Raw genomic sequence first — 14,060 nt, forward strand, 5'->3', positions numbered from 1 at the left:
GTCATTCATGGTTATAGTAGCTGTTTAAACTGTATAAACCACTGGACAGCGGGAGAGGTTCTCTACGAAGGTGGTTCCTCCAACCTGATCCATTGATTTAAAGGAGAGATGCATGAGTTCACACAGAGGAGTGGCATTGATGGACACAATCATATTTGAACTATCACTACTGAGCAGTGCCTAATTTGTAAAAGAATTAGTCCTGGTGTCCAAAGCTTTATTCAGAAGAATGTGGCCAGTGAATTTAAATGTCAGGCATCCAATACCAAGACTGCATAGTATTGAATCCACACCATTTCCCTTTAATCCACTACAAGACACTCCCTACCCCTTTTTCTCACTCCTGTAGATTCCTACTTACTCCGCTTCATGACGGTTTTATATGTCTTTCTCTTCCTTCATAATTCAGCTTCGTTTGCTTTTCACTCTCATGTTCTCAGTCAATATCTGATGCAGAAGAATAAGTGCCGGTCCACAAAAATGAGGCCCCCACTGGCAACCACCGCTCAAATTAAGCACTGCCACTAAGGGATGCAAAACGAGCTGTTCGTTCAATAATTAATGATTTATCTATCTTTTCTTGGAACAAAATTTGTAAAGTGTACATTAATGCTCTTTCCCCTCGATTCCTACTCGTAATTGGCAAAATGCCAAAAATGGGAAAACAGTTGAATTTAGTAGACCTGGATTTGTGTCTTTTTTTATCTATTGTATCTTCGTAACTTATATGAAATATACCAGGCGGCAAATGGAACCCTCTACCTGCTGTTTGTGTATTGGGGTGTGAATGGCCCCTCTCATTCCTGTGCCCCGGTGCCACTGCACCTGCTGCACTGTTGGTAGCTATGCCCATGTTACTACCCATATGCCTTTGCTAGTGATGTTAATTAGTTGACCGTGTAACTACGAATCTATACTGAGTAATTACACTGATTATGTCGCTATATAACTATTTCCGTTAACTATATTATCTGGTTAGGTTCATTTGTTGCCTGGAGTCCCAAAAATCTTTACGATGTACACGAGGAAAAGCCTTGTGAAATGAGTGCTCGGAAAAAAACTGAGGGGCATATTATCAAGGGGGTTTATCTCCGCTTTTTTGGCTTTATGAGCCAAGAAAACGGAGATAAAATTATCTCCCTATTACCTAGCTGTCGCTAACACCAGTTAGCGACAGCTAGTAGGAGATAGCGACCATCTTGGACCCCGCTTTGCATGTCAGTGATATTTGTCACTAATGACATGCAAAGTGGGCGTGCCAAGATGTTAGCGACTGGAAACAGTCGCTAACATCGCTATCTCCTATTACCAACTTTTGGAGATATTCGCGCTAAGCACGATTATCTCCAAAAGCTAACACCTGCCCCTGAGCAGTTCTTAGCCATGTTATCCAATGGTAGGTGGATAACATGGCTAAGAGCATTAGCTCGGGAATGCATGAATATCGCTGACTTTTCAGCGATATTCATGCATTTCGGCCGATTTTTATCGCTTAGGAGATAAACCTTGATAATAGCAAGGTTCCTAAGCGATAAAAATCGCCGCAGCTCGGCGATAAAAATATTGCCGCTAAGCCAACATAGCGATAATTATCGCTAGTTGTTGGTATAATTTTATTGCAGGTGGAGAACAGTGGCTTTCCAAACAAAAGAAAAGGATCCATCAGAGAGGGAGCAAGATGGAGGAGCCAGGGACCGAGATTCATTAAGGACGTAATAGGGTGGTTTGATGCCAAGCTGTGACTTATGGCAGCGAGTGTTCTATAAATATCTGTTAAGTAGTCATGATTACAACTTCTGACCCACGTTTTTATTAGGAACACACCCTATTGATGTTTGCCGTACTTTTGCACCCATGTTATCTGTTCTTTGCAAAGTTACAAACAGCTCCCCGGTTCCACATCTACTCAGAAATACGCGTTTAGTTTTGCTTATTACATATGTTTAAGATCAATTATTTGTTACGGTTCTGCAAACCTCGCTCATGTCGTTAGGCAATTGTCTGCACTCAAAAAAAGTTTAATAAATAACATCCATCGTGAATGTCACCTGTGACCTGTCAGACTGCGTTCTATTGCATGCAAGTAGTCAGGCTGCGTTCTATTGCATGCAAGTAGTCAGACTGCGTTCTATTGCATGCAAGTAAACAGCGTTTGATATCTGTATTACATCCAAATGATAGGGTGAGATAGCGTCAAGGCTGGTGTATAAACATATGTTATTTGTATGTAATCTACAAGTCACACATTTCCGCATGATTCCAGGGTGGGTTGCAACGGCCTATAATTGAGCCTCGACAAAAATGAGATCATGGCATATAGCAAGGGGGAGGTCTTTGGAATAACAGGTTTTGCCCACTGATCTAGGCACCAACCCTTAGCCGAGGACGGAGGGAAATCCCATGGAATTGAAAGTAAAAGGTATTTCTCACTTAAAATCCATGTGACGCTGCCATAATGGCTTCTTATTTACACCTCAAGATGGTATTCCAGACCATGCCTTGTCTCACCCCTGCACCTCTTACGGTGGCCATTGAAAAAGACACTACAGTCAAACTTACATAAACTCTTCATGTTGGATTCACAACATTTCTTCTGGATAAGAAGTAGACCTTTCAGAACACCTTTGCAGCCACCCATATTAAGCATGCCATAGAAGGTGGAAGTTGGAAAAATGAAAAATCCAACTAGTCACGAATTTGAAAAAGATGAAAAACATTGGGCCCTTTCATTGTGCAGTTGCAGATGTGGCCTTTGCGTTTGCATTCTCTGCCATTTTCCTGCCACCAAGGCATTCATTAATTTGACAAGCCTCCGAGATACTCCATAGGCTACAGATAGCACAGCTCATACACAGAGAGCAGTAATTGCCTTTATCTGTTTCCGAACTGTTCTCTATTCAAGTCAAAATAGATAAAGTGTTGGATACAAGCGTGCCTTTTCTTTAGGAAAGTGGGGGCTGCTCGGCCCCCACGCACGCATGGCTGGGCCCGGCCCCCCTCTCCCTCCTGATTGGTGGGTCCCACCGTTGACCCGGAAGCGGTGTGAGTGCTTCCGGGTCAAGGGGCGGGACCAGGGGGGTTTAAGAGGCCTTGGGTGCGCGGGAAGCACCCTCTTGTACCCGCGCTTCCCAGGCTCGCTCCTCACCCCGGTGTGGGGCCGATAACTTTTTCTTATTTTTTCTACTGCTACAGGTAGTTGAGCAACATAGATGGCTCAGTTGCAGTTCACCGGATATTCGCGCGTCAGGAGGTGAGCGGAGTGAAGAGAACGCGACGGCGCTCTGTGACGCGCGCGTACAACAGAAGCAGCTTCAATTCCTGGTGATGCTCGGAGGCGGCAAGGGTCCTCGGCTGTCTGGAGGACAAAGAGGGGAACGATAGGCAAAGAAGCTGCCGAACCGTGGGGAGGAATGAACACTCGTCAGTCGCTTAGGTAGGCGGGTGGTGCGCTCCAGAGAGACCGCACAAACTGGATGTGGCATGGTTATTACGCTGGCTTACGGGGCATAATCTCATTGAAATACTTATGCTGGATGTTGGTCTGTGTGATGGGATATAAATGCGATGAATACATGTTATTGGCCCAATATATATAATATAACTCTATATCTGTACGTTAGCATAGCACTATTCACATTGTATTATTGTAGTAGGAAATGATTCACTCAAGTGCTGCTTGAACCTATTGGTATGACCGGAGCCATATTGTTTCATTTCTCCATGTTAAGTACTGTTTCCCTGAAATCACGTGATTAGGCTTTCTGCACGAAACCCCGATGGCAGACTTAGCTGCCTGCTCCACTCGCTAGTTTGTAGCTCAGGGAACCCAAGGTCACACCAGCCCTTCTTGTGGGATGCGCACATTCTAGCAGAGCCCGTTCCTGTACTCCCCGAGCTACAGATAGACAGGGAGGCACCTTACTGACCTACCCCCGGAATAGATTAGGCCCAGCTATTAGCAATCAATTGCGCCTTATATGGGTCTTCCTGCTGGCTCACTGACAAGTTGTATCTTTCCAAGTAAGGTGACATCGCTCTATGTGTGAAACGTATATATGCTTTGCACTGTTTTTATGTAGTCAATCTCCTCTGCGCAACTCCGAGGGTCGCGTAGACTGAGGCTCCCTGTCAGGGCCTGTATCTGCAGAATAAATGATTGAACCTTCTCCATTGCCGACTGTCTTATTACTTATGAAAGTTAGACACAGGATCCCTGGCTGGCCAAGGCTCGCGCCAAGTCAGTCAGAGATCACGATTTCTAAGTCAGGGCAAGGGAGTTACACACCTGCTCACCCTCTAGGTAACGTGACGCGAGCAGCAAGGCTAATCTCGGAGGCGATGTGTAAAGCGTTTGCGCGCGCACCCAGCAACAACACCCAAGGCCCACCACAAAAGAAACTCCACACAAGGTTATATTAAAAAAAGCCTTTGTATTATAGCCAAAACACATTAGATAACACCACACACTTTACAATGTGCCAACAGGCACGGGCAGAATGTACAGGGGATAATGTACAGGACAGGGCCACCTGGACCACTGTCAGGGGTAGGCACTTTGTAGAAATAATACTTGTAGGTATAACACTTAGCACATAAACATATAATGACTGTAGCACCAAAATAGTAAATGTAGCACACAACCAGTAATTACTGGTAAGGGTGAATACCTCCTACGCAACCCTAAACACTGTAGGAAAATCACGCAGGGAACTAGGACCTTATGGGACATAAACAATCACCTAAGCAAGTCACATTTAGCAAAGGACAGTTGTAAATCAATGATGGGCCAACGTTGGAGCCTCGTGGGCTCAAGAACACAATGGGCAGAACACAGCGTGGGAGCCTCGGGGCTCTGACCGACTGCCTGTGTCCCGCAAGAGCCTCTCTGGGCTCGCAAAGCAACTAGACGGGCCCTTAGGAGCTTCAGCGCTCTAACACAATGAAAATGACCCCAGAGCCTCTCTGGGCTCTTAATCAACTGTGGGCAGGAGCCTCGGGCTCACGAACAAGAACTGGCACCCGAGCCTCGCAGGCTCGTAAACCCAACTGTGGCACTGCTGAGCCTCTCGGGGCTCTGAATCAAATAGGGGCGGGAGCCTCGGGGCTCTGCACACAACTGCGGGCACGTTGGAGTCCCTCTCGGGGGACTCGGGAACAGCCAAGTGCAGCGCCGCTGAGCCTTTCGGGCTCTAAATGAAGAAAGGGCCCCCAGAGCCCTTGTGGCTCTAAATCGATAGAAATGCCCCTGACAGAGACGCGACCCGGGGCACTCCCGCACTCACCAGGTGCTTCGGGAGGTGGCGTCTCCTCGCGGCGTCGGCTCTTCTCTCGTGGGCGGCGGGGCTCTCTCCCTCACATGGAGTGCCCGCCTGCACCTTCCTCCGTCCTTCTTCGGCTGCTTTCCGGGGGAACTAATCACCGCGCAGGTCACCCGGCGAGCCTCCCGCAGCCTAAGGCAATGGCAGTGCGGCTCCCGGGTGACGCCAGTGGTGGTTTCCTCGGCGTCTCCTCGGGCTGCGGCCTAAGGCAATGGCAGGGTGGGCTCCGGCTTCAAATAATAAGGTAAAACGGGGCAGATGAGGCGTGGCAGCCGCCTGGCAAAAAGAACAGCGCTCTGAGCGCTAAGTAAATTTCGGCGCTCCGAGGCACCAACTGCGGGCACGTTGGAGTCCCTCTCGGGGGACTCGGGAACAGCCAAGTGCAGCGCCGCTGAGCCTTTCGGGCTCTAAATGAAGAAAGGGCCCCCAGAGCCCTTGTGGCTCTAAATCGATAGAAATGCCCCTGACAGAGACGCGACCCGGGGCACGCCCGCACTCACCAGGTGCTTCGGGAGGTGGCGTCTCCTCGCGGCGTCGGCTCTTCTCTCGTGGGCGGCGGGGCTCTCTCCCTCACATGGAGTGCCCGCCTGCACCTTCCTCCGTCCTTCTTCGGCTGCTTTCCGGGGGAACTAATCACCGCGCAGGTCACCCGGCGAGCCTCCCGCAGCCTAAGGCAATGGCAGTGCGGCTCCCGGGTGACACCAGTGGTGGTTTCCTCAGCGTCTCCTCGGGCTGCGGCCTAAGGCAATGGCAGGGTGGGCTCCGGCTTCAAATAATAAGGTAAAACGGGGCAGATGAGGCGTGGCAGCCACCTGGCAAAAAGAACAGCGCTCTGAGCGCTAAGTCAATTTCGGCGCTCCGAGGCACCAGAAGGCAAAGCAAAGCGCTATTGAGCGCTGGGGCAGAAATAAAGCGCTGCCAGCGCTATAAGTCAAATAGAAGCGCTTCCAGGCTCTTTGGCAAAGTATAGCTCCAGCAGGATCTGGAGGCAGGCAGGGGGGCAAGGCTGGGCCCAGAGCCAGCTCACTGGGTCTCCAGGCAGGGAGACACTCCAAGTGGAGGTCCTCCTGGCCCCAGCAACAGCAGCAGCCCCCTCAGATAAGATCCTGGCAGAGAACAAATTGTATGGGGACACAGCTCCTTCTTATACCACTAAATCCTTTGTCTGTAGGTGCAGGGTGGGGGGAAACCAGTCGCAGCTGGTTTTGGAGCACCCTTGATGGCTCAACCACCACTTTCATCACTAGCAGGGCTAGGGTCATCAGTCGCACCACAGGGGGCGGAGCCAGCATTGTGTGGGGAAAGTCCAGCCCCATCAGGAACCAGGTGCAGCCCTCCCGAGCCATCAACATGCTAATCTCACACTCACCACCGGGCAGACCCATCCAGCCTTCCTGGAGCTAGGCTCACCAGCCAGCTCCAGCCAATCACACACCAGGCATATTTTACACTAATATGCCAACTCCTAGAAGTGGCACTTCTGCACAAGACACAATCATGCCATATACATCATTTCGAAGCATTCACTCTCACGAGTTCGCACATACCAAATTCAAAACTGCACTCCCCACGCATCAGGAACTACCAGGGACACAGACATTCCCCAGGCATTCCTATGGGAGAGCAGGCCAGCCTTACCACACGCACGCACTTTACTCTGGGACACAGGGAAAAAGTGCGCACAGACCAAAAATCATCAACACAGATCATATATTAAAAGCAAAAAGATATGGGGTGAACCTGCCAGGAGGGCCAAGTCCAACACTTATGTATATGGCATATGGGCTATTGGTGAGTATAGTCCACTAGACTAATATTTTGGTACCTTCAGTTGGCGACTCCGCCGGGACTCCGCGATAGGGTTGTTCCCTCCTGTAAACAGGAGTAGAAGGGACAGGGAGGAGTTCTGGCCGAGTGGGTGGACAGAAAGAGAATCCTGATTTGAAACACCTGTTTGTGGTACAAAAACAAGAAATTTCACTCTCGAGCCCAGTATCCCTCCCAGCTGCTGAAGACCCTACGCCGGAGTCCTACGGGCTTAACCCGAGAGAAGAACAGACTGTGTCGGTCTGTCTAGAAGTCGGCTGTGGAGAACTCGCAATCAACCTAAGTGCACCAGGTGAGTGAATCTCTGATTGCATTGTATGAAAAACACTTGGAAGAAGTGTTTCCTCGGTAGCGGTTAACTGCATTCTGAAGGTGGCCGGGGAAGCCGGACCACGAGGGAATCTGAGGGTCTGCCGTTGCGGCAAAATGGTTGCGCGGGTAGATGCCTCATGGACTTGTTTGGTGAAAACGTGAGACATTATCTGGTGCCTTACCGGTGTACTGAGTTACTCGCTCGGCCGAATCCTCTTCGGGAAAGCCCTGGGAGCAACTGGGTAAGCTAGGGTTCTGGAGCTTCGCGCCCAGACGCCCGGCCCAACTAGAACAGGACCATGGGATGGCCTGTAAGAGGGTTCCTGGTTCGCCTACCAGGTGATCTCAGAACAGTCTAGCGACTGTTCCTTTTGTTGTTGAATTTTGTTGTTCTGGAATTCTGTTGAATCAATTCCCCGTACAGGAGTCGACGGGCTCTGTTCGCTCTGAAGACATGTCATCTGCATAGAACAAGTAATCAGTACTGAATAGTTATTGCCTTGCGATGCTTTAGAGCACTTTATTGTGAGAAATATGAGAATATGAGAGTGTGAGAGGTGAAGAGGACGTGTCCGAATGCGAATGGTTTTGGAATTTTATGAGTAGTATTGTCCAAACCTTACAATGTCTTGTTTTAGTAAAATATGTTTTGGGTGCTGGTGTCGGCGAAATAAAAGGCTGCAAGAGAGACAGCCTGCCCCTCCCAAGGGCAGCCCCAGTTTTGATATGTATGTGAAACACGGTCTTACACCAATTTTGTTTAACACGATTTGGAATAAGTATACCAAAGATAATTTTTATGTGCAATGGCCTTTAACGGGGTCATTTGATGAGAAAAAGATTAATTACATCCAGAACAAACTGTTTATGAAGAAAAGCCGTCAGTCAATGTTTGACTCCTTGAACCTCTGGTTAAAGGAGGCAAAACGACAACGGATAAGAGAAGAGAAATTGGGAAAGCTGAAATCAGGACAGACAGTCACCCAGGAAGCCATAGCTTATGATAAGGGGAAGGTGGAGGAAAATATTGCACAAATGGATAGACAGTTCTGTTTAGAGACGGACAAGAGATATATGTCTCGACCAGAGACAGGAGATGAAATAGAGGATTTATTAGAAGCCCGACCACCCCCTCCTTATGCCCCTAAGGGCTTGTACCCGGCTGTGCCTTTGTTACGGGCGGGTCTAATTGGAGCAGCATCAGCCACGGGGGCACCGGTAATGGCTGCCACGGCCCCTGCTGACGGATCAGTATGAAGCGCGTTACTTCCTCCTCCTACTCTCTGACCAACTACCTCACCTTTGATATGCTTACAGCCGGGCGCATCTGTTCCCTCCCCCTCGCATCCCGTATTTCTTTCCCCTCCGACTCAAGCCGCTATAGATCCCCGATATACGGCTTGTCTAGATACCACACCCAAACGCGTTAGACCGGACTTGAGTGATCAGCGGGTCTATACTAGGTCGTCATTGGGTACGGAAGAAAGGAAGGCCATAGTGATTCAGGCATCCCAGTGGATGCGGAACACCATTTACACTTTGGAAGACATTTGGAGCACCATGAAAGATTTTGAACCAGTTGCACAGCAACTGGCTTTGGAGAATATGGCAATCCGATTGATTTCACTATGGGAGCCGTGTTTCGAGGGAGGCATACCTCCGCAAATACTGAGTGATATAAGAGATCGAGCTTTTAAATTCCAATTACAGGCTGATGAAGTATATCAGATTGTAGCCACTCTGGTGCATTATCGAGAACGAATGCACAGAAAGTGTGCTGATTGGGGAGCCCAGCACCCCATGAGAGAGGTGCATCCCATCTTTTACCCTGAACTACCTGAATTAAGGGATGCTGGTGGCCAGGTGACTAGAGCTCGCGTGGACGCTAGACTTCAGGAACAATGGGTTCATACCCCTTGGAAATGAAGCGAGGTCCTTACTGTAAAAGCTCAGCTCCCTGACCCTCATAAGAATCCCACGGCTTACTAAAAGGAATTAACTGAGGCAGCTAATTCGGCTATTATGACAATACCCGATATTGAACTGTTCTTTGGCCTTTTGATCCCGGTAGACATTTGGAGACAAATACATGACACGGACCATGCTCCCGAGTTGGGAGGGACATGGGACCAATTAAAAAATTGGGACAAAGAACGAAAACCGGGAGAAAAACCTAGAGACTAGGTACTAGCAGTGCCAGCTAAGATTATTACCTATATGCAAACACTCCTCCCTCCTAGAAAAGTCGATTGGGACAAATTAACCGCCTGTAGACAGAGAAAGGATGAAAGCGTATCAGATTTCTTTACCAGATTTGAAAAAGTCTTTATAGACTATAGCGGGCAAGACCTATCAACTGAAGGTGGGATACGGTTGTTTGTGAATCGGTTTGTTACGAATTTACTCCCCGAAGTTATGTTCCATCTCCAAGCAGCTGAGAGCACGTGGACTACGGCTGCCCCGTCAGTAATTCTCAGTATGGCCCAATACTATGAACATCGAGAGAACGAAAGCAAGGAAAAATCAGAAAAGAAGACTACAGACTTAAAGACTAGGGTTCTGTTGCAGCAAGTTAGCAGAGGGCAGAGCGCAGGACAAGGGGTGCTGTGGCAGGAAGAGGTAGAGGAGGTCCCCCGAACATAGGTATAAACCAATGCACCTATTGCAAACAGGCAGGGCATTGGAAAGCAGATTGCCCTCTGTGGCTGGCAAAGTATGGAGGTAGTAGAGGACGAGGAAGGGGTCGGGAGAATATAGACTGAAATAGTATGAGACGAGAAGAGATGCGACATGAAGATTCCCGGAAGAAATATTTTGACAACCCCCAAACCAGACAGTACTACAATTAAAATTATAGGGATAATGGGTAAACGGGCAGGATTATGCATGAGACAGCCAAGGACAGAGCGGGGGCCATTTTACAGTACCAGTTGACCAGGAGAGACCTTATGTACAAGGGGAACTGTTGGGAACATCGGGAAAATTTCTAGTGGATACTGGGGCAATGAATATTTCAGTTGCCCATACACTGGTCCCAGGGGCTGCTCTGTCTAGCCAAAATAACGTATCAGTGGGATTCTCTGGAATACCTGTGGTAAGCCCCGTTTCTAAACCTCGGCCCTTTACTGTAGGTCCCATTTCTATACATTCACCTTTCCTGTTAACTTCAAATTGTGGAGAAAACCGTTTGGGTCTGGACATTTTGAAAAAGTTGCATGCACAGATTTATTGTTCCACTGATGGTGGCTATTTGATGATGCAGAAACCACCCCTGAATGCAACAATATTTTGCTAAAAATGACAGCCTTCCCCCTGAATTCTCTACGATTCCTCCGACACTGTGGGCTACTGCAGATACCGATGTTGGTCTGTTAAGAATGGCCCCTGTGTCAGTAACCTTGAAACCTAATGTCCAGCTGCCCCGCATTCCACAGTATAAAATTTCACCAGAAGGTGAACAGGCCTTGTTGCACATTATTCGTGAACTCATTCAGAAAGGGGTGGTTTAAGAGACAGCTGCAAAATTTGTAACAGCCCGATTTTACCGATTTTAAAGAAGACACCCATTGATGGTGCCCCGGATTACAAAAATACATATCGCTTTGTGATTGACTTTAGAGAGGTCAACAAAATCGTGGTCCCACAATATCCTGTGGTGCCTGATATAACTGCTATTCTGACAATGATTCCCCCTACAGCTCGGTATTTTTCAGTAATCGATTTAAAGAATGCTTTCTTTAGCATCCCGATTCACCCTGATAGCAGACATGTCTTCGGATTCTCATTAGCTGGCCGAAGCTTCAGATTTACGCACGCTCCTCAAGGCTATATAGAGAGTCCTAGTATTTATAGCCAAGCATAGCCAAGCTTTGAAAGCAGTCCTCGATGAATTAATTTTACCAGCAGGAAATACAATCATCCAGTATGTGGATGATATCCTTGTGGCCTCCGATACCCAGGAAGGCTGCAAGGAAGCCACGGTTAAATTATTAAAGCACTTGGCCGATAAAGGTAATAAAGTATCCTTTTCCAAATTTCAGTATTGTCGACAGGCCTACCTTGGCCACTTACTGTTGAAAGCGGGGAGACGATTGACTCCAGAATGAATATCTGTAATAACTAACATGTCTGTCCCTCGTACTCAACGTGATGTTCGTGCTTTTCTTGGCATAACCTCTTACTGTCGCCAGTGGATTCCTAACTATTCCCTTCTCTCTAAACCCTTGTTGCATTAGACAACCAAAGATGTGCATGAACCCTTACCCTGGACGGATGAATGTCAAGAAGCCTTTGATTCTTTAAAGTCTGCTCTTTTTTCTGCACCTGTCTTGGGTACTCCAGATTACCGGAAGCCTTTTTCACTTCATGTGCATGAGGTGGATGGTTGTTCACTTTCAGTGTTAACACAGGGTTTCGGTGGGAAGCAAAGACCATGTGCATTTTTTTCATCAGTATTGGATAATGTTGCACAAGCTCTCCCAAGTTGCCTGAGGGCCACGGCTGCAGTAGCGGTGGCCATCCAGAAATCAGAGGGAATAGTATTGAATACAGATCTCACAGTCATGGTACCGCATGCTGTGGATATCCTTTTGAACAGAACTAAGACCCAGCACCTTACAAGTGCTAGACTGACAGGGTACGAGCTGACCCTGTTTGCACCTTATATCACGATCAAAAGATGTGCCACTCTGAACCCAGCCAAATTGTTACCCCTCCCTTCAAACGATGAAAAGGATGACGTTCATGATTGTATTTTTAGAACAGAAGAAGAAACGAAGGGACGTGTAGATCTCACTGACATCCCTTTAACTGAGCCTCAAGGAGAGCTGTATGTGGATGGCTCTTGTTTTAAACTACCAGATGGCACTGTGACAGCTGCCTATGCCATCCCGAATTGAAAACGGTGGTGGAGACAGCAAGGATTTCTCATCACTCGGCCCAGGCAGCAGAACTAATAGCCTTGTTAAGAGCATGCGAATTGAGTGAAGGGCTGAGGGTGAATATTTTTACGGACAGCCAGTACGCCTTTGGCGTTGCCCATAGTTTTGGGCGGCTGTAGAGGGAGAGGGGTTTCTTTACCACACATGGCCAGAAAATTCAACATGGCCCCTTAATTGATCGATTGTTATTTACTTTAACACTACCAGAGAAAGTGGCCATTATTAAGTGCAGCGCCCATAAAAAAGTTGTTGATTCCACTGGAAAGGGAAACGCCTTTGCTGATTCAGTCGCAAAAGAAACAGGCCAGACAAAAATGAACCCCATGTTCCCTAGCACATCGGCCCGGTGGGTAGCAGAAGCATCTCTGTTTGACAATACTATTGAAAGTGTAAGAGAACTGCAAAAGGAAGCAACAGTAGATGAAGTACAGAGATGGGAACAGGAAGTAGGAAAACTAGATAAGAATGATTGTTGGATAAATCTATCTGAAAAGCAGCGATGGTTACTGCCCAATGCATTAGTATATGCTGTAGTGACAATGGCCCATGGTCCAGCCCACATAGGCGCGAAAGGTATTTGTGCTGTATTAGATCCAATATTGTACAACTTCAATATTTCCAAAACTGCCACACATATAGTGAAATATTGCCCAGTGTGTTTACGCCACAATCCTGGAGGTAGAGAATCTGTTTTGAGCAGAAACCTTGGTCCACCATCCTTGCCCTTTGAAGTAATACAAATCTTTTACATTCAGAAGGAAAGGGTGAACAATTTAAAATATATATTAGTGGTGGTATGTGCTTTTAGCAAATGGGTTGAAGCCTACCCTACTAAAGAAGCCACTGCAGTGGCAACTGCCAAAGCCCTGGTTAAGGAATATCTGCCCCGATATTGCTTTCCCCGTGTCATTTGGTCTGACAGCGGGCCTCATTTTAATGCTCAGCTAGTACAGAGGTTTGTAAAGGATTTCAGATAAAACAGAAGTACCATGCTGCCAGACATACCCAGTCAGCTGGACTAGTTGAAAAATATAATGGCACCCTGAAATTAAAAATGGCAAAAATTGGAGGAGGATCTACGTCAGCAAGCAAGATGGCTGCTTAAGCCCCCGGCACCGCCGACCTTCGTAACCCGCCACGATATCCTGTACGCCATCCTCTGTGTGTATGAACTGATCCACACTCCGATGATGAAATCCAGACACTTTTATCGGCTTGTTTGACAAAGTTCCATCGAGTTGACGTTTGCGGCCTACACCAGCTGTGAATCTGGGGCCTGGAGTACTTTCACAGCCGGGCTGTAGTGCAACAACATCGACCAGGAGGATTGGGCTGGGTCCGGTCAACCGGAGTGGATATCTTCGGCCCGCAATTGACAGCGATCGTTTCCATCGCTCAGCATCGACCGAGGGGTGAGTCAGCTTGCTGCCGGCTGCGAGTGGGGGCCCCGTCCCGCGGCCCCGTCTCTTGGTCTTCGGGGCTCGGTGGTTCTGGGTCTCTGATCTGCGGCCTTCACCGGGTTGACCGTGGTCGCGGACGAAGACTGGTCACCCCTCGCAAACTGCACTTTCGTGGTCTTGCCTGTTCCCCCCGAAGATGCCAGATTTACCCAGGGAGGTATTTGCGTCAGATGTCGGGCATGAAACTATGAATCGAGCAGTGC

At 48.1% G+C, this 14,060-nt stretch overlaps 1 protein-coding gene across 1 annotated transcript in view; it reads right to left on the bottom strand.

Annotated features, from left to right (window-relative positions):
- The window catches only part of LOC147731310 (putative methyltransferase DDB_G0268948), a 599,606-nt gene that overhangs the window by 440,601 nt on the left and 144,945 nt on the right, over positions 1–14,060 (bottom strand). The gene's annotated exons all lie outside the window — the stretch shown is intronic.

Source organism: Lissotriton vulgaris, chromosome 2_1 (assembly GCF_964263255.1).
Source record: "Lissotriton vulgaris chromosome 2_1, aLisVul1.2, whole genome shotgun sequence".
NCBI classification, from domain to species: Eukaryota; Metazoa; Chordata; class Amphibia; order Caudata; family Salamandridae; genus Lissotriton; species Lissotriton vulgaris.